Below are 22145 nucleotides of genomic sequence, written 5' to 3'. Positions count from 1 at the left end.
CTAAGGTTTTGGTCTCTTCACTTGTAGACTGTTACATGAGTCAATTAGGGTGATGCTACCTTAAGGAACTGACAAATAAGTTACAAATGTGGCAGTGCTGGGTTAAAAGCAGTCATCATTTGGCTGTGAAGGCTGATGAATCCAAGATGGGCAGGTAAAATGGCAGGCTGCTGGCACAAAGCCCAAGAGCCAGAGGTCAGATGCTGATGAGCCAGGTGCAGGATCCAGAGCAGAGCAAAAGCCAACAAGCTCCGCCAGAAAGTCCACATATATTGGATACAGGCCACACCCCCAAGGAAACTTCTTCTCAACTGATTGGCTGTTCTTATCAGATCCCATCATGGAGGTGATCGCGTTATATCAGTTTTCCTCATGGAGGTGAACACATCATTACATAACTGCCAAACCACTGAGAATCACGGCCCAGCCAGGCTGATGCACAGCCTTAACCATTACAATCCACCCTCTGTCAACTTGGCACCTGTGTGCATCTCCTTAAACTGTACATAATCCCAGAATAAAGACAATTTTAAAGTCATACTTGTGCCTAACATGATACAACTAACAGGCACAACTGAAAATGCATTAGCCCTGTTTACGTCTTATATTTTATAAGTGAAAAAAATGAAAATATTTGATGCACACATACAAGGAAGAAATACTCATAAAAATTACATTCCTTGTTTCTGCAAGTGCTCGTAGCTGGTATTTAGAACTACCCTCTCCCACCACCCATTCTGTATTCCCTTTGCCCTCAGCAGGCACCTCAGCTGGTTGTGGCTCTTCGCTTGGTGGGGTGACCCAAACCTTCATTCCTGAAGTGTCTGGGCCATTAGTAGTCCTGTCAGGATTAGGTTGCTCTAGTTTCCTGTTGACTTAAATCACAGGACGTGGTAGCACTAAGAGATGCCCTAAGGGATCTCTTGCATTCCAGAAATACTCTTCTTTACCTCCATTATGTAATATCAATCCAATTTCCTCTTGGTAATCAGGATCCATCACACCAGCCGGTATGGTAATTCCCTTCTTTGCCTGTTGATCCAGAGGCATAAGGAGCCTAAAGTGGCCGGGTGGCATTCTTAACTTCCAGTTCAACGGAATCACTGATGTGTCTCCAGGTGGGAACATTCCTCCTTTTGTAACTAAGACCTCTTTACTACTGGAAGCAGAGTTATCACCATCTTTAAGACTAACCAGACTTGGGAACCAATTTCGAAAACTCATCCTTAAAATTTTGTTTCTCTAGAGCCACTCTCGGCACCAAATGTCTTAGGCTGGGTTCTCTAGAGAAGTAAAATCATAGTGGCATAGTGGTTAAGTGCTATGGCTGCTAACTAAAAGGCCGACAGTTTGAATCCACCAGGCGCTCCTTGGAAACTCTATGGGGCAGTTCTACTCTGTCCTATAGGGAGGCTACGAGTCAGAATCGACTCGACGGCAATGGGTTTTTGGTTTTTATACACACGCACGCACACACACACACATATGTATATTAGAGAGAGAGTTTTATCTCAGGGAAATGGCTTACATGGTTGTAGATGCTGGCAAGTCCCATGTCCATGGGTCAGGCACCAAGTTGGGGCTTCTCCTGACTCATGTAGCCTGATGGGCCAGTGAACCCAAAATCCACAGGTCAGACAGCAGGCTGCTGGCTCACAGCTGCAAAGGCTGACGAATCCAAGATCGGCAGGTAAGACCATAGGCTGCTGGCCCAAGACCCACGAACTGGAGGTCAAATACTGACTAGCTGAAAGCAGGATCCAGAGCAGAGCAAAAGCCAGAAAGCTCTGCCAGAAAGTTCACATATATTGGATGCAAGCCCAACCCTAAGGAAACTTCCTTTCAACTGATTGGCTACTCACAGAAGATCTCAACATGGAGGTGATCACATTGTATCAGTTTTCATCATGGAGGTGTTTACATGATTATACAACTGCCGAACTACATCGTAACTGCCAAACCACTGAGAATCATGGCTCAGCCTAGTTGACACACAACCTTAATGATCACAGAGGGCTTTAAAAATAAGAGCACTTTCTCCTAGGCTTGTGTCCCTGTGGATCTCCCAAAGAATGAGGGATAACCCAAGTGGCCTCTCCAACATCTTCCAGCCTTACGATACTCTGCATTTGGGCACTGAAAAACAACTCATTTATCATTCAGCAAACATTTACAAAGTTCTTGCTAAATGACAGGAAGTAGGATTGTTTCAGTCAAAAGTCACAGAAACTTAACTCATACGTTTCAAGAATCCTGCATTATCTACCAGAGCGAGCAAGCCACAAGAATGGCAAGGATGCAGCTGACCCCAGGAACCACAGAGCCAGGGCCTAATATGATGAAGATTCTCTCTCCATCTTTTTCTTCTGCTGTCTGAGCGTTGTCATTTTCCCTCTTCTCTTGCAGCCTGCCTATTTTCATGTGGTGGGAAACCTGACTATTGGCAGCTTCCAAGCTTTATGCCTTATACTTTTGACCACTTGTGATCCCAAGTTCAAAAATCCCAGAGAAGGCACTTGGCCCAACTTGGACAGGTGTGCTCTCATCGAGCAATCAGTTATGACCATTGGCAAGAGATTAAATAAGAACTCATAAGGATGAAGTGAGGCAGGGGAAGAGTCACAGTTTTCAAAGGAAATCGGTGTTGCTGAGCAGATAATACCATATACATTCACTATGGCCTGGCACTGTCTTAAGCACTGGAGACAAAGATGTTTAATTCATACCTGTAAAACCAAGCTATTATTAGCTGCTGCACTACGTTAAAATAATGTCAATGATGTCAAAGCCTTAGTGAGATGCTGGGTTAGGAGCAGCTGAGATTGGCATCTCTCTTTAAGGAGGCTGCCCTCATTTTCTTCGTAAAAGACAAATCTTGTCTTTCCAGAATGTTGGCCTGTTACTTGATGGTGATTGGGGAGGTGAAGAGGACAGCTGAGGAACTGGTTTGTTGAGTGTTGGGAGTATCAAAAGGAGGTCAGTACGACACTGTTAGGGAGGGGATGAGCGGGATGAAGTGAGAAACAGAGAGTAGGTGGAGAGATGGAGAGAATGAAAGGAAAGAGAGAAAACAAGAAAAATGAAGAGAAGAGGAACGGGGAAAGGAAGAGAAAGGGAGAAGAGAAGGGAAAAGACGATAGCCCCTAGTTAATGTAAAAGGATGAATTCCAAACCTGACTTTCTTCATGGCTCCAACTGTCCAGGGATGAGAAAGATGGCTCCCCTGGAAAATGCTGAGCAGGCAAGGCTCCTTGATCTGTAACCCCCTGATCTTTGGTTCTGTTACTTTGTCCTCTGTTCGGCTCTTCCCCCAGAGCAGGGCCTGGACGGGAAGGGAGCGTGAGGCTGGGTGCTACTCATGGCCTAGCTTTGTTTCCATGACAACTAATCCTCAAGCATTTCATTTTGGGCCCTTTTAGCTTGCACCTTCCTAAGAAGGAATTTATATGTTTGGAAAAAGGCTGAGGTTGGCTGGTGGCCAAATAGCTGGGCTTTTCAAAGATTCTCCAAAGGGCTGGCATTACTTTTAGAGATATTTCTGCTTTTGATACTTTAAGCAATAGTGATTCTTTCCAGATGACTTAAGATAAAAATTCTTCGCTTTTACCTTTAAAAAATGGCCACAGGCCAGTAACTCTCAAACCAGCCTGTAACAAAAACACAGTCTAGCATGAGCCCACTCATTTGTTAGTCAAATGGGAAAGCAGGAAGAAGCCATCTCTCCTCTCCCTGGATCAGCGTGACTGCCCAGAACTGGAACATGTCAGGAGAAGCAGTGTTTTAAGATTACCTGCAAATCAAAGGACAAATGTGGCCAGGGCCACCGGGGAGATGGAAGTATTCAGAGAGATAAGATGGTGAACACCTGCACTGTAGAATACTACCGGCTGACTCTGAGCCCCTCCTGTGGCTGGAAGGCAGGAATCATGACTTCGCCATTTCTGTATCTCTAGCTAGTATGGTACAAGGCATATAGCAGGTACACTGTAAATTTTAGTCTGTGGATTAAGTAAATGCAATATTTGCTATTTGTCAGCACATCCCAGGAGCTATGCACAATCTAAGAAGCCCTGGTGGCACAAATGGTTTAGCGCTCAGCTGCTAACCAAAAGGTTGGCAGTTCAAACCCAGCCAACAGTTCCACAGGAGACAGGCCTATCAATCTGCTCTATAAAGATTACAGCCAAGAAAGCCCTATGTGGCAGTTCTACTGTGTCACGTGGGTCACTATGAGTAGAAATCGACTTGGCAGTACCTAACAACAACATACACAATCTGGGACTTACTAAAGGCAGAAGATTTGCTCTCTAGGGATGAAAAATTATTCTTTTTAGTTTTTTAAAAATGGTTCCTCATTAACTCTGATTCGATTTTCCCCAAAATCAAACCAGTCATTATGTGCCCATTAGTAACTGGGAATTCGATTCCCAAAAGTGGGCTCCAAGTGAAATATAGAAGATGAGTATCCTCTCTCCTAATCCTCATTCAGGGATCCAGAAACTGAGCCTAAGATAGGGATTCCTGTGGATTGTAAGCAAAGCTCCAGACTGAAACGAAGGGAAATACCTTGCAGAGTTTTTTTTTTTTTTTAATTGTGCTCTAGGTGCAAGTTTACAGCTGAAATTAGTTTCTCATACAAAAATTTACACGCAGGGGGCGGAGCCAAGATGGCGGACTAGGCAGACGTTACCTCGGATCCCTCTTACAACAAAGACACGGAAAAACAAGTGAATCGATCACATACATAACAATCTACGAACCCTGAACAACAAACACGGATTTAGAGACGGAGAACGAACTAATACGGGGAAGCAGCGATTGTTTTCAGAGCCTGGAGCCAGCGTACCAGTCAGGTACGGCACAAGCACAGAGACCTGCTCCACCCCCCTGAACTAACCCCGGGAGGGGGACCAGCCGGTTCCACGGGCGGCGTGGGACGCAGCCGGTAGGAGAAGTCCCCGGGAGGCAGTGACTGATCTTGGAGCAGAAAGAGCAGCATCCGAGCTGGGGAACCGTCCCGCAGGGATTTGGACTGCTCGCAGGTACGCCATAAACACGGAGAGTTGCTCCACCCCCTGAACTAACCCCGGGAAGGGGACCAGCCGGGTCACGCAGGCGGCGTGGGACGCAGCCGGTAGGAGAAGTCCCCGGGAGGCAGCGACTGGTATTGGAGTGGGGAGAACAGCGTTCCAGCCGGGACACTTGGTCGCGGCACAAGCACGGGGAGCTATTCCACCCATCTGAACTAACCCCGGGAGGGGGCTCACCTGGTTCACGGGGGCGGCACGGCCACGCGGCTGGTGGGACGAGAAGTCCCCGGGAGGCAGCGACTGATTTTGGAGTTGAGAGTGCACCGTCCCAGTAGGGGAGCCTTGACGCTGGGCGTGGGGCTGGAAGCGGAGGATCTGACCGTGACTCCAGCGGGCCAGACCCCCTGGGGGCAATCTCCACACAGCCAGCACACATAGGCAACGCGCCCGCGGGAATCTCAGATATAACAGTCATTCCAAGCAAGATAAGCAACTCTGGCTATATTCTGAGGTGCTACTCTCCTATCTCTCTGTTCCCTCCCCCACCCTCCCCAGGCGGCTTCATTAACATCTGAATAGCCTGAGCCAGAGGGAGAACTCTGATAGGGATCTGACTGCAGTTTTTTTTTTAGCGGATTTTCTGGAAAAACTAGTTTCCCAGTGATGGCTCGGAGACAACAATCCATATCAAACCACTTAAAGAAGCAGACCGTGACAGCTTCTCCAACCCCCCAAACAAAAGAATCAAAATCTTTCCCAAATGAAGATACAATTTTGGAATTATCAGATACAGAATATAAAAAACTAATTTACAGAATGCTTAATGATATCACAAATGAAATTAGGATATCTGCAGAAAAAGCCAAGGAACACACTGATAAAACTGTTGAAGAACTCAAAAAGATTATTCAAGAACATACTGGAAAAATTAATAAGTTGCAAGAATCCATAGAGAGACAACATGTAGAAATCCAAAAGATTAACAATAAAATAACAGAATTAGACAACACACTAGGAAGTCAGAGGAGCAGACTCGAGCAATTAGAATGCAGACTGGGACATCTGGAGGACCAGGGAATCAACTCCAACATAGCTGAAAAAAAATCAGATAAAAGAATTTAAAAAAATGAAGAAACCCTAAGAATTATGTGGGACTCTATCAAGAAGGATAACCTGCGGGTGATTGGAGTCCCAGAACAGGGAGGGGGGACAGAAAACACAGAGAAAATAGTTGAAGAACTTCTGACAGAAAACTTCCCTGACATCATGAAAGACGAAAGGATATCTATCCAAGATGCTCATCGAACCCCATTTAAGATTGATCCAAAAAGAAAAACACCAAGACATATTATCATCAAACTCACCAAAACCAAAGATAAACAGAAAATTTTAAAAGCAGCCAGGGAGAAAAGAAAGGTTTCCTTCAAGGGAGAATCAATAAGAATATGTTCTGACTACTCAGCAGAAACCATGCAGGCAAGAAGGGAATGGGATGACATATACAGAACACTGAAGGAGAAAAACTGCCAACCAAGGATCATATATCCAGCAAAACTCTCTCTGAAATATGAAGGCGAAATTAAGATATTTACAGACAAACACAAGTTTAGAGAATTTGCAAAAACCAAACCAAAGCTACAAGAAATACTAAAGGATATTGTTTGGTCACAGAACCAATAATATCAGATATCAGCACAACACAAGGTCACAAAACAGAACGTCCTGATATCAACTCAAATAGGGAAATCACAAAAACAAACAAATTAAGATTAATTAAAAAAAAAATACACATAACAGGGAATTATGGAAGTCAATAGGTAAAAGATCACAATAATCAAAAAGAGGGACTAAATACAGGAGGCATTGAACTGCCATATGGAGAGTGATACAAGGCGATATAGAACAATACAAGTTAGGTTTTTACTTAGAAAAATAGGGGTATATAATGAGGTAACCACAAAAAGGCATAACAACTCTATAACTCAAGACAAAAACCAAGAAAAACGTAACGACTCAACTAACATAAAGTCAAACACTATGAAAATGAGGATCTCACAATTTACTAAGAAAAACGCCTCAGCACAAAAAAGTGTGTGGAAAAATGAAATTGTCAACAACACACATAAAAAGGCATCAAAATGACAGCACTAAAAACTTATTTATCTATAATTATCCTGAATGTAAATGGACTAAATGCACCAATAAAGAGACAGAGAGTCACAGACTGGATAAAGAAACATGATCCATCTATATGCTGCCTACAAGAGACACACCTTAGACTTAGAGACACAAACAAACTAAAACTCAAAGGATGGAAAAAAGTATATCAAGCAAACAATAAGCAAAAGAGAAGAGGAGTAGCAATATTAATTTCTGACAAAATAGACTTTAGACTTAAATCCACCACAAAGGATAAAGAAGGACACTATATAATGATAAAAGGGACAATTGATCAGGAAGACATAACCATATTAAATATTTATGCACCCAATGACAGGGCTGCAAGATACATAAATCAAATTTTAACAGAACTGAAAAGCGAGATAGATACCTCCACAATTATAGTAGGAGACTTCAACACACCACTTTCGGAGAAGGACAGGACATCCAGTAAGAAGCTAAACAGAGACACGGAAGTTCTAATTACAACAATCAACCAACTTGACCTCATTGACTTATACAGAACTCTCCACCCAACTGCTGCAAAATATACTTTTTTTTCCAGCGCACATGGAACATTCTCTAGAATAGACCACGTATTAGGTCATAAAACAAACCTTTGCAGAGTCCAAAACATCGAAATATTACAAAGCATCTTCTCAGACCACAAGGCAATAAAACTAGAGATCAATAACAGAAAAACGAGGGAAAAGAAATCAAATACTTGGAAAATGAACAATACCCTCCTGAAAAAAGACTGGGTTATAGAAGACATCAAGGAGGGAATAAGGAAATTCATAGAAAGCAACGAGAATGAAAATACTTCCTATCAAAACCTCTGGGACACAGCAAAAGCAGTGCTCAGAGGCCAATTTATATCAATAAATGCACACATACAAAAAGAAGAAAGAGCCAAAATCAGAGAACTGTCCCTACAACTTGAACAAATAGAAAGTGAGCAACAAAAGAATCCATCAGGCTCCAGAAGAAAACAAATAATAAAAATTAGAGCTGAACTAAATGAATTAGAGAAGAGAAAAACAATCGAAAGAATTAACAAAGCCAAAAGCTGGTTCTTTGAAAAAATTAACAAAATCGATAAACCATTGGCTAGACTGACTAAAGAAATACAGGAAAGGAAACAAATAACCCGAATAAGAAATGAGAAGGACCTTATCACAACAGAACCAAATGAAATTAAAAGAATCATATCAGATTATTATGAAAAATTGTACTCTAACAAATTTGAAAACCTAGAAGAAATGGATGAATTCCTGGAAAAACACTACCTACCTAAACTAACACATTCAGAAGTAGAACAACTAAATAGACCCATAACAAAAAAAGAGATTGAAACGGTAATCAAAAAACTCCCAACAAAAAAAAGTCCTGGCCCGGACGGCTTCACTGCAGAGTTCTACCAAATTTTCAGAGAAGAGTTAACACCACTACTACTAAAGGTATTCCAAAGCATAGAAAATGACGGAATACTACCCAACTCATTCTATGAAGCCACCATCTCCCTGATACCAAAACCAGGTAAAGACATTACAAAAAAAGAAAATTATAGACCTATATCCCTCATGAACATTGATGCAAAAATCCTCAACAAAATTCTAGCCAATAGAATCCAACGACACATCAAAAAAATAATTCACCCTGATCAAGTGGGATTTATACCAGGTATGCAAGGCTGGTTTAATATCAGAAAAACCATTAATGTAATCCATCACATAAATAAAACAAAAGACAAAAACCACATGATCTTATCAATTGATGCAGAAAAGGCATTTGACAAAGTCCAACACCCATTTATGATAAAAACTCTTACCAAAATAGGAATTGAAGGAAAATTCCTCAACATAATAAAGGGCATCTATGCAAAGCCAACAGCCAATATCACTCTAAATGGAGAGAACCTGAAAGCATTTCCCTTGAGAACGGGAACCAGACAAGGATGCCCTTTATCACCACTCTTATTCAACATCGTGTTGGAAGTCTTAGCCAGGGCAATCAGGCTAGACAAAGAAATAAAAGGTATCCAGATTGGCAAGGAAGAAGTAAAGTTATCACTATTTGCAGATGACATGATTATATACACAGAAAACCCTAAGGAATCCTCCAGAAAACTACTGAAACTAATAGAAGAGTTTGGCAGAGTCTCAGGTTATAAAATAAACATACAAAAATCACTTGGATTCCTCTACATCAACAAAAAGAACACCGAAGAGGAAATAACCAAATCAATACCATTCACAGTAGCCCCCAAGAAGATAAGATACTTAGGAATAAATCTTACCAAGGATGTAAAAGACCTATACAAAGAAAACTACAAAGCTCTACTACAAGAAATTCAAAAGGACATACTTAAGTGGAAAAACATACCTTGCTCATGGATAGGAAGACTTAACATAGTAAAAATGTCTATTCTACCAAAAGCCATCTATACATTTAACGCACTTCCGATCCAAATTCCAATGTCATATTTTAAGGGGATAGAGAAACAAATCACCAATTTCATATGGAAGGGAAAGAAGCCCCGGATAAGCAAAGCACTACTGAAAAAGAAGAAGAAAGTGGGAGGCCTCACCTTACCTGACTTCAGAACCTATTATACAGCCACAGTAGTCAAAACAGCCTGGTATTGGTACAACAACAGACACATAGACCAATGGAACAGAATTGAGAACCCAGACATAGATCCATCCACGTATGAGCAGCTGATATTTGACAAAGGACCTGTGTCAATTAACTGGGGAAAAGACAGCCTTTTTAACAAATGGTGCTGGCATAACTGGATATCCATTTGCAAAAAAATGAAACAGGACCCATACCTCACACCATGCACAAAAACTAACTCCAAGTGGATCAAAGACCTAAACATAAAGACTAAAACGATAAAGATCATGGAAGAAAAAATTGGGACAACCCTAGGAGCCCTAATACAAGGTATAAACAGAATACAAAACATTACCAAAAATGATGAAGAGAAACCCGATAACTGGGAGCTCCTAAAAATCAAACACCTATGCTCATCTAAAGACTTCACCAAAAGAGTAAAAAGACCACCTACAAATTGGGAAAGAATTTTCAGCTATGACATCTCCGACCAGCGCCTGATCTCTAAAATCTACATGATTCTGTCAAAACTCAACCACAAAAAGACAAACAACCCAATCAAGAAGTGGGCAAAGGATATGAACACACATTTCTCTAAAGAAGATATTCAGGCAGCCAACAGATACATGAGAAAATGCTCTCGATCATTAGCCATTAGAGAAATGCAAATTAAAACTACGATGAGATTCCATCTCACACCAGCAAGGCTGGCATTAATCCAAAAAACACAAAATAATAAATGTTGGAGAGGCTGCGGAGAGATTGGAACTCTCATACACTGCTGGTGGGAATGTAAAATGGTACAACCACTTTGGAAATCTATCTGGCGTTATCTTAAACAGTTAGAAATAGAACTACCATACAACCCAGAAATCCCACTCCTAGGAATATACCCTAGAGATACAAGAGCCTTCATACAAACAGATATATGCACACCCATGTTTATTGCAGCTCTGTTTACAATAGCAAAAAGTTGGAAGCAACCAAGGTGTCCATCAACGGATGAATGGTTAAATAAATTGTGGTATATTCACACAATGGAATACTACGCATCGATAAAGAACAGTGACGAGTCTCTGAAACATTTCATAACATGGAGGAACCTGGAAGGCATTATGCTGAGCGAAATGAGTCAGAGGCAAAAGGACAAATATTGTATAAGACCACTATTATAAGATCTTGAGAAACAGTAAACCTGAGAAGAACACATACTTTTGTGGTTACGGCGGGGGGAGGGAGGGAGGGTGGGAGAGGGTTTTTTTATTGATTAATCAGTAGATAAGAACTGCTTTAGGTGAAGGGAAAGACAACACTCAATACATGGAAGGTCAGCTCAATTGGACTGGACCAAAAGCAAAGAAGTTTCCGGGATAAAACGAATGCTTCAAAGGTCAGCGGAGCAAGCGCGGGGGTCTGGGGAGCATGGTTTGCGGGGACTTCTAAGTCAATTGGCAAAATAATTCTATTATGAAATCATTCTGCATCCCACTTTGAAATGTGGCGTCTGGGGTCTTAAATGCTAACAAGCAGCCATCTAAGATGCAGCAATTGGTCTCAACCCACCTGGAGCAAAGAAAAATGAAGAACACCAAGCCCACATGACAACTAAGAGCCCAAGAGACAGAAAGGGCCGCATGAACCAGAGACCTACATCATCCTGAGACCAGAAGAACTAGTTGGTGCCCGGCCACAATTGATGACTGCCCTGACAGGGAGATCAGCAGAGGACCCCTGAGGGAGCAGGAGATCAGTGGGATGCAGACCCCAAATTCTCATAAGAAGACCAAACTTAATGGTCTGACTGAGACTGGAGGAATCCCGGCGGCCATGCTCCCCAGACCTTCAGTTGACACAGGACAGGAACCATCCCCGAAGACAACTCATCAGAAATGAAAGGGACTGGTCAGCGGGTGGGAGAGAGATGCTGATGAAGAGTGAGCTAATTATATCAGGTGGACACTTGAGATTGTGTTGGCAACTCTTGTCTGGAGGGGGGATGGGAGGATAGAGAGAGTGGGAAGCCGGCAAAATTGTCAAGAAAGGAGAGACTGAAAGGGCTGACTCAAGACGGGGAGAGTAAGTGGGAGTAGGGAGTGAGATGTATGTAAACTTATATGTGACAGACTGATTGGATTTGTAAACGTTCACTTGAAGCTTAATAAAAGTTATTATAAAAAAAAAAAAAAAAATTTACACGCACATTGTTACGTGACCCTAGTTGCTCTCCCTATAATGTGACAGCACACTCCCTCTTTCCGCCCAGAATTTCCTGTGTCCATTCAACCAGCTCCGATCCCTTTCTACCTTCTCATCTTGCTTCCAGACAGGAACGGCCATTGAGTCTTCTGTATCTACTTGAACTAGGAAGCACACTCTTCACAAATATCATTTTGTGTTTTATAGTCCAGTCTAATCTTTGTCTGAAGAGTTGGCTTCGGGAATGGTTTTAGTTCTGGGTTAACAGAGAGTTTGGGGGCCATGTCTTCTGGGCTTCCTCTAGTCTCAGTCAAACCATTAAGTCTGGCCTTTCCACATGAATTTGAGTTCTACACTCTGCTTTTCTCCTGCTCCATCAGAGACTCTGTTGTGTTCCCTGTCGCCGTGGTCATTGGTGGTAGCTGGGCACCATCTAGTTCTTCTGGTCTCAGGCTGATGGAGTCTTGCAGAGTTATCTTCTCTGAGGGACTGTGCAACCATCACACAAAGAAGTCCAGCCAGCACAGAATTTTCTGTGCATGCTTTCTAATTTGGGATCCCCTAGGCCTTATTGAAGATAACTGAAATCTAGAGTTTTTCACAGTCAAACCTCTTTCGTGCATGAGAATTGCTGGGAGTAAAAATTGGTTTAAAATTGAAAAACAACAAGGAAAAGATAAGCAATGAGAATTTATATTAATATTAGTACGCCAATAACATAAGATATGTTTATAGTTTAGTGGCTGAGAGCAGGGTCACTGGTGGCAGCCTGGCGTGGTTTGCATCCTGGCCCCACTTACTGCTACCATTTGGCTTCAGGCAAGACTGTTGTGAGAATGAAATGCGTTATATCAAGAAAAGTGCTTAAAACATGCCTGGCACATAATAAGTGCTCAATAAATATCAACAGATTTTACTATTATAATTATATTTAAAAATGCTTTTTAAATCACAATTCTAACTAGTCCATTCCCCTGCTTAAAATACTTCAATAGTTCCTTTTTTCTCCTAGATAAACTGCAAGTTCTTTAGCAAGACTTATAGATGCATCCTGGGACTGGCTTCTGCTGGCTCATCTCCCGCCATGCCACCCTGCCCAAACCTTAAACTCCAGAGAGTTCTTTGAAGTCTCTTTTCTTACTTGAAAGAGAGGTAAGAGAACTTACTGTTCTCTTACATCTCTGTGCACCTTTTCTTCCCTCTGCTTGAAATACCCTTTTCCCATCACTCCCCTGGCTAGCATCTCCTTGTCCCTGAACTAACCCCAGTATCGCCTCTTCCAGGAAGTTCCTCCTAATGTGACCAGCTTGACTTAGAGATACTTATATCATCGTATTCTACTCTATCATACTTTCTATCATACTTTTGGAATCCAACCGATACACCTGTGGAAGTAATCCCATTTGGGAATGGGATTTTCTTTGTTAATAAGTGTAGGGTTTGTCTTAATCACTTTTGAGATGTAAACAGAGCAGATTAAGCACAGAAGCAAGCAGAAATAGGGTAAAGACAGACACTACGGAGGCAGATGTATCTACAAGTCCAAGAACTCCAAGCTGAATAAGGAGTCCTTGTGGCACAGTGGTTAAAGTGCTCAGCTGCAAACCAAAACTTCAGTGGTTTGAACCCACCAGCTGTTCCTTGGAACAATGGTGTGGCAATCTGCTTCTAATAAGGATCACAGCCTAGGAAATCCTATGGGGCAGTTAGTTCTACCCTGTCCTATAGGGTCACTATGAGTTGACCATTGGCAACAGGTTAGAAGCTGAAGTAGAAAAGAGAGGCCCTCCCCCTAGATCCACGCTCTGAATTTGGACTTGAAGCCTCCTAAACTGTGAGAAAATAAATACCTATCCTTTAAAGCCACACACTTGTTTCTGTTACAGCAGTACTGGGAAACTAAGACATACTTCTTTGGGGGAAGGAACAGCAACTTGTTCTCCAAAATATCCCCAGCATGCATCACAGGAGGAGCCCTGGAGACACAATGGTTGAAATGCCTGACTGCTATCTGAAAGACTGGCGGTTCAAATCCATCGGCCGCTCCGTAGGAGAGAGATTTGACAGTGTGCTTTTTTTTTTTTTCATAAAGACTTACAGCCCTGGAAACCCTATGGGGCAGTTCTATTCTGGGTCAGAATCGTTTTGATGGCAATGGGTTTGGTTTTGGTTTTAGGAATGTATCACAGAGTAAGTGTTCCAAAAATGCTCGGAACCTTTATAAAAAAAAGAGGAGGCTTAAAAATGCAAGTATCTACAAGGATCAGCAAAGATAAAGAACTGAAGCCCAAAAGAAGGAGAAATAAATAGAGGGGAATATTCGGTGCTGACACTTGTTTTCCATTTCCATGCTCCTCTAAGAGAATGTCCGGAGTCATGTTCACCCATAACCCAGGTCTTTCAGGCTGTTACCCGATCCTGCGTCATTTCCTGTGAGCAACCACAGCACTGACTCTTTTTCCTCAACAGAAATTCTGAGCAGTCATGGTTTTAGGTTCTTTTAATCAGATTATGGCTCTTGTGGGGGGTAAGGGACCCAAGGCTTTTAATAACCTAGACAATGCAGAGCCTGTCTATGGGACTAGCCCAGCTTGGATTAATAGTAACCAACTGCTTTTATCTTTTCTAAGTATCGTAGTGGCCCACAGTTAATCCTTTAAATGCCCCTGTGGGTGGAAAGGTCATCCTGTTACACACTGATTAGGAAAGCTATAAAAAAAGAAAAGATTTCTTTCTTTTTTTTTTTCTGTTTTTATATAGCTCGGGGTTATTTAGCAGATGAGTGGCAGAACCAGGAGGTTAACTCCAGCTCCGGCCAACAGAAGCATTAGGGTCATATAACATAGTCTTTTTTTCTCTTTTGCATTTTTTATGCTGAACACCGAGCTATGTAATTAAAACCAGAGGGGAAGGGCAAACTAGTGAGAAACCCATTTGTGGTACACGATTAAAACATAAACGATAAATGTTGTTGTTCTGTGCCTTCGAGTCTGTTCCAACTTATAGTGCCATCCTCACAATTGTTGCTACGTTTGAGCCCACTGTTGCAGTCACTGTGTCAATCCATCTCGATGAGGCCCTACCTCTTTTTAGCTGAGCATGTATGATGTCCTTCTCCAGGGACTGGTCCTTCCTGTAACATGTCTGTCATGGATTGAATTGTATCCCCCCAAAATATGTGTCACCTTGGCCAGGTCATGATTCCCAGTACTGCATGATCAGCTACCATTTTGTCATCTGATGTGATTTCCCTCTGTATTTTAAATCCTATCACTATGATGTTAATGAGATGGATTAGTGGCAGTTATATTGGTAAGATCTATAAAATTAGATAGTGTCTTAAGCTAGTCTCTTTTGAGATATAAAAGAGAGAAGCGAGCGGAGACAAGGGGACCTCATACCACCAAGAAAGAAGCAGCGCGAGGAACACAGGACCTGAGGTTCCTGCACTGAGTTGCTCCCAGACCAAGGGAAAATTGATGACAAGGACATTCTTCCAAAGCCAACAGGGAGAGAAAGCCTTCCCCTGGAGCTGATGCCCTGAACGTGGACTTGTAGCCTACTAGCTGTGAGAGAATAAATTCTCTTTGTTAAAGCCATCCACTTGTGGTATTTCTGTTATAGCAGCACTAGACGACTAAGAAAAATGTCCAAAGTATGTGAGACGAAATCTCGCCACCCTCACTTCTCAGGAGCATTCTGGCTATATCTCTTCTAAGATTTGTTCTTTATTCTGGTAGTCCATAATTCAAAAGTATCAGTTCTTTGTCAGCCTTCCTTATTCATTGTCCAGCTCTTGCATGCATATGAAAAAGGCAATTGAAAATACCATGGCTTGTGTCAGGTGAGCCTTAGTCCTCAAAGTGACATCGTTGCTTTTTAACACTTTAAAGAGGACTTTTGCAGCAGATTTGCCCAACGCAATGTGTCGTTTGATTTCTAGACTGCTGCCTCCACGGATGTTGATTGTGGATCCAAGCAAAATGAAATCCTTAACAACCTCAATATTTTCTGTTTATCATGATGTTGCTTATTGGTCCAGTTGTGAGAATTTTTGTTTTCTTTATGTTAAGGTGTAATCCATACTGAAGGCTGTAGTCTTTGATCTTCATCAGTCAGTGCTTCGAGCCTTCTTCATTTTCAGCAAGCAAGGTTGTGTCATCTCAAGGGTCGCTATGAGTCAGAATTGACTTGATGGCAACAGGTAAATGATAAATAGCATTTTTGAAATCCCTATTAACCAGTTTACAGAACTCCCAAAGGCACTAGCAAAAGCAAATGCCCCAAGTTACCCAAAGGAGTTACCCTATGTTCCTTTTTCTTTGGCATGAAAACCCCCCCAAGGAACCGGAGAAAAAAAGGGTCAGGAGAAGAAGAAAAAGTGGAAGAAAAATATTTCTAAAGGGTCAGGTACTTGATTTTTCTGCTATTTAGTAAAGATGTTAATTTGAGATGAATTGGTTACAAGCTTATGAACACCTTTCTCAGGATACTTGATAATGGCAAGTGGGAGAGACTTGAGAATATCTCAATAACAAGTGTGAATCGCCCGAAGTCTGTTCAGTTGTCTCAGCAGGAGGCATAAGAATGGTCAAAGTTGATGGGGCCTCTTTTAGTCCAAGCATCATGCATCACCTATCTCCATAGCTCTTGTACCCACGACAGGGTCTGGCACTCAGTCAATAAACTCAGCAAGGTTTGCTGAAAACTATGTAAGTGCATGACACGTTTGGTGATGAACCATGGCCTCTTATTTTTGGTTCTCAAAAAAAGGGCCACAATTTGTAGTATTTCCAAATTTCTATGGTGTAAATACTTCCACTATGGCCAATTTCAAAATACCAACGACTTCACAGTCGGCTCAGAAAATTTCTGGAGATTTACCATCAGCTCTCATGACCACTAAGACTGAGCTCCGGCACAGCAGTGGCAGTACATTCTTGGCTCTCTGTGTTCAAAGCAGGACAGCACTGAGGGTTTTCAGTGTATTAGCTCTCAAAGGGAAGAAGGGATCTGGGTAAAGCTGCAGGTGGCTTGGGTACAGAAATTCTATAGTGTGATGAGGCCTTCTGCTTAGAACAGCATGTCAGTGGTGTCCTGTGAGCCAAAAAGTTTTTCTGTCCCTAGCCTAGTACGAAAAATGGAAGAACTGCGCATAGACCCCTCCTCTGCATGCCGGATGCCTCTTCCTCTAAGCAAGAGAGAAAGAAACCTCAGAACTCACAAAGCCTCCCCAGTAGGGCTGAGGCATATGTGAATGAGGTGTGCCCAGAACACAGAAATAGAAGATGTCTTTGTAATGGAGAGATTGGATGAACGAGGGTTATTTCTAATTACCTATGGGTTGGAATCTACTCAACGACAACGGGAAACACTTGTTTGTGGTATACCAAAAACACTTTTTGTTCTTCTTTTTGTGTTTGGCAATAAGTATAGTTCATTAAGACAAATAGGCCACTGTTTCTGTTCTCCCACAACTTACACCATTCATACTAGTTTTTGCTAAAAGTCTCTCCATTTCTCACATTGCTAAATTGATAGGGTTTCCTGCTTATGCGGGATACGTGTTCGTTCTTTAGAGATAAACGTACTCAGCCCACTGTGACTGCTTTAAGCCAATACAGCCTCTTCACAATACACTCTGAACACTGAGGTCATATCCAGAGCCTGATCCAGTCAGTGGGTTCTTGTATGGGTTATAGGAATGTACTAGGGAGGGGGAGGGGGGCTTGGTTCCACCTGAAGAGCAGGTATTTCCTTCACCCACCAATGCTGGAGAAAGCTGAGTTCAGCCCTGTGGGGGAGGTGGGATCCTTCCAGGGAGAAATGATAGCCAGTCAGCAGGGCTCCTTTAAGGCACAGGCCTCCCCTACCACACTGATAGGCCTATTGTTCTACGAACAGATTTAGTTCTATAGCACTCACCTCGACCTGCTTCATGCCTGTCACCACATCCTGCCCGTGGCTTTCCCAGCATTCACTTTGCTAATGGTTCACTTCTTTTTTTTCCCTTAGCTCATTCTTCGGAATTACCCTGTTGTGTTGTGTTTTCTCCTGCGTTGACTCCTCTCAGAAGAGTTAACAGCAGAATCCAAGGAGCTAGGCAGCCTGGCTTGTGCCTTGGCTTGTGCGCGAGCTTGGAAACCTGTTTTCCCCTCTCTAAGCTTCAGCTTCCTCATCTGTAAATCAAGGTTGCTATGAACTCAGACCTATCTAATAAGGGCTGTGAGCAGAAAATGAGAGCATATGTGCCAAATTCTTTGCAAATATCTCCTACGGTAGGAACTTAAATATGTTAACTCTTTTTTTTAAAAAAATTTATTTTGGTAAAATATATATAACAAAACATTTGCCATTTGAACCATTTTTAGAGTACAATTCAATGACATTAGTTACATTCACCACATTGCACAACCATCACCATTATTCACTTCTAAAAATTTTTCATCACCCCAAACAGAAATCAGTGCTCCTTAGCGATAACCCATTCCCCTCTCCTCTAAGCTCTGGCCATCACAATGAGCTTTTGTCCCTGTGCATTTGCCTATTCTATATATTTCATATAAATGGGGTCATATAATATCCGTCCTTTTGTTTCTGACTTATTAGTGTAATGTTTCCAAGTTTCATCCATGTGACAGCATATATCACAGCTTCATTGCTCTTTATGGCTGAATAATATCCCATTGTTTAGATATACCACATTTTGGTTATCCATTCATCTGTTGATGGGCTTGGGTTGTTTTGGCCTTGTGGCTATTGTGAACAATGCCGCTAAACAACACTGGTGTGGAAGTCTCTATTTCAGTCCCTGCTTTCAAGACTTTTTAGGTGTATGCCTAGGAATGGAATTGCTGGGTCATTTGGCAATTTTATACTTAACTTTTTGAGAAGGTGCCAAACCATTTTCCACAGTGGCTGTACCATTTTACATTCCCGCCAGCAGTGCATGAGGGTTTCCATTTCCCCTTGTCCTTGCCAACACTTGTTATTTTCCACTTTTCTGATAATAGCCATCCTAGTGCGTATGAAGTGGTATTTCATTCTAACTTTGATTTGCATTTCCCTGATGACTAACGAGCATCTTTTTATGTGCTTTTTGGGCATGTGTATATCTTCTTTGGAGAAATATCTATTCAACTGCTTTGCCCATTTTTAAATTGAGCTGTTTGTCATTTTGTTGTGGAGTCACAGGAGTTCTTTTTATATTCTGGATATTAAACCCTTATGAAAAGTATGGTTCCCAAATATTTTTTCCCATTCTGTAGGTTGTCTCTTCACTTTCTTGTTAAAGTTCTTTGATGCACAAAAGTTTTTCATTTTGATGAAGTTAAATTTATCTACTTTTTTCTTTTGTTTCTCATGTTTTTGGTGTCATATTAAGAAACCATTGGCAAGGATTGGACAGGCCCATAAAAAAAATGAGACAAGGGGCACACAGGTCCAGGGGCAGGGATTGGAGGCGGGAAGAGGACAGGAAAGCTGGTAATAGGGAACCCAAGGTCAAGAAGGGAGAGTGTCGACATGCCATGGGGTTGGTAATCAGTGTCACAAAACAATGTGTGTACTATTTAATAAGAAGCTGGTTTGTTCTGTAAACCTTCATCTAAACTACAATAGTAAAAAATAAATTAAAAAAAAAGAAAAAAGAAACCATCTGCAAAAACAAGGTTTTGAAGCATTACCCCTATGTCTTCTAAGATTTTTATGGTTTTCGTTATTATATTTAGACCATTAATCCATTTTGAGTTGATTTTCGTATAGGTACAAGGTAGGGGTCCAACTTCATTTTTTTACACATGGAGATACAGTTGTCTCACCACCATTTGTTGAAGACATTCTTTCCTCATCGAATGGACTTGGCATCCTTGTAAAAACTCAGTTGACATAGATGTATGGGTTTATTTCTGGATTCTCAATTATATTCCCTTTGTCTATATGTCTATTCTTATACAAGTCTCACACGTTTTTGTTTACTGTAGCTTTATAGTATATTTTGAAATCAGGAAGTGTGAGTCCCCCTACTTTGTTTTTCTTTTTCCAGATTATTTTGGCTATCTGGGTCCCCTTGTAATTCCATATGAATTTGAAGATCAGCTTTTCCATTTTTTCAAAACAGGATGTTAGGGTTTTGATAGGGATTGTGTTGAATCTGTAGATTAATTTGAGTAGTACTGACATCCAAACAATATTAAGTCTTCCAATCCACGAACACAGAATATCTTTTCATTGATTTAAGTCTTCTTTAATTTCTTTCAGCAAAGTTTTATTGTTTTCAGTGTATAAGTCTCTCACCTCCCTGATTAAATTTCTTCCTAGGTATTCTTTTAGATGCTATTGTACGTTAGCTCTTCCTAACATTACCTTTGTCCTTGATATTATTATTGAGATTGGTAGAAGTGGATTTTTCGTGCAAGTAACATTGCCTCAAGTAGCTTTTGGTGACGTCCACAGTCCCAGCCTCAGCCCAGCTCTCATTTCAGGGAGCCCTGTGGCCAAGGTCGCCGAACAAAGTGTCGATAAGTGCTTAATATGTGAGCAGATGCTTGTGAAACTTAAGCCACACTTACTTGCAAGCACGGAGCCATGTGATCCGCCTCATGAGATAACCTGTGTGTTCATCTTGGGTGAGAAACTGTTTAAATACTTTCCAATTCTGCTCGCCACGTGTTCTGTTATTTCTGATGTGAATGGACGCCTAGAAAAATATACGCCTTCTCTTCAATTTACATTTGGTTAATACTGACTACTTGGCATTTAAAATGAATAGCTGCCATCTTTACAACGATGGTAATGGAATGGTCTTATTGTTTGATTTCCCTCGAAGAAGCTGGACCAGAGATAGGCAAGGTGGGCTCTTGTACCTCTTGTTGTTGAAGACCAGTCTGGAGCCCTGCTTGAAGGCTCTGCCTTTTTTCACTTCCTTCCATTCGTGCTGGGGAAATATCCCAAAATAAGACAGATGCCGCCTGGATTTGTTAGGTGTGGATGCCCTTGAAGGCTGCAGATGAACCTCATCTGTCAGGATCAGAGGCTTGAGCTCACCTTCAAAGTCAAAAAGACCTTTGAATCTTCCAAGATACTTGAAAAGAGACTCCATTTATACAGTCCAGCTCGGTACTTGAGGGGACTAACCATGCTTCCTAGGTCTCTGGCACAGGCTTTCGAAGCATTTGAGAAATCTGGAAAAAACAATAGACAGGCAGGAATAAAGACCAAGAAGAGCACTTGGTGTGTTCTAACAGGCAGGAAAGGCCACTGTCCGGGGTCACTGCAGTGAGGACTTTCCACAGTTCCTGACTGATACCATCACCGTTCCATTCTACTCTTTCCCCCAGGCTCCCTCTTCCCCCAAAGCCCCTTCCCCCAGTTGTTGACCCCCACCCATCCAATCACTCTGCATTTCTGTTCCTGTTTTGAACTTCAGTGGGGGAGGACTACGTTTGGTAAAAGAATTTCTCCACCTTTGCACAGCGATCTCCATTCCATTTTCCTTAGCTATTCCTCTTTTTTTTTTATTCCTCTAATGACATGTGTCTATTGCCATAGGGCTTCTCAGAGCCTGGCCCAGCATTGCCACCGTCAAGTCTAAGCTTCCAGCCCAATCCTTGAGAAGTGGATTTGTATTTCGTGAGAGAACCTGGAAATTTAAAGTGGGAGACCCAAGAGATTTGAAAGGTTCTCCAGCGATTGTCTTGTACAGCGTCAGAAGCCAAGGCCCGTTTATCATATGCCTCTTAGAGAGTTGTCTGGCCTTTGATTAAACACCAGGTAACAAAGCTTGCCTCTTCAGAAGAAAGCTGAATATATGCAAACCATGGAGTGGGAAGGGTGCAAACTTTTCATAATATACCTTTTTTGTTCCTTTTGAATTTCATCTTACTGTATACATTACTGGAAACCCTGGTGGGGTAGTGGTTAAGAGCTATGGCTGCTAATGAAAAAGTTGGCAGTTTAAATCCACCAGGCGCTCCTTAGAAACTCTAGTCTTTAAGACCCTAGACGCCACTCTCCAAAGTGGGATTTTATTATGCCAACTGACTTAGATGTCCCCTGAAACCATGGTCCCCAAACCCCCGCCCCTGCTACACTAGCCTTCGAAGCATTCAGTTTATTGCAGAAACTTCTTTGCTTTTGGTT

The 22145-nt window shown here is 41.9% G+C and overlaps 1 long non-coding RNA gene across 4 annotated transcripts in view; it reads right to left on the bottom strand.

Moving 5' to 3' along the window:
- Nucleotides 1–12038: 12038 nt before the first annotated feature.
- The window catches only part of LOC135230829 (uncharacterized), a 76948-nt gene continuing 66841 nt past the window's right edge, over nucleotides 12039–22145 (bottom strand). For 2 of the 4 annotated variants that reach the window (XR_010321598.1, XR_010321599.1), the window contains exon 6: nucleotides 12039–21187. This is a non-coding gene — a long non-coding RNA (uncharacterized LOC135230829). The remainder of the gene's footprint in view (nucleotides 21188–22145) is intronic. The other 2 variants (XR_010321597.1, XR_010321601.1) reach the window with 1 other exon arrangement.

The sequence above is a fragment of the Loxodonta africana genome, chromosome 3 (assembly GCF_030014295.1).
Source record: "Loxodonta africana isolate mLoxAfr1 chromosome 3, mLoxAfr1.hap2, whole genome shotgun sequence".
NCBI lineage: Eukaryota > Metazoa > Chordata > Mammalia > Proboscidea > Elephantidae > Loxodonta > Loxodonta africana.
Note: the sequence above shows the minus strand (reverse complement) of the source record. Positions and strands in the feature narration are given on the sequence as shown.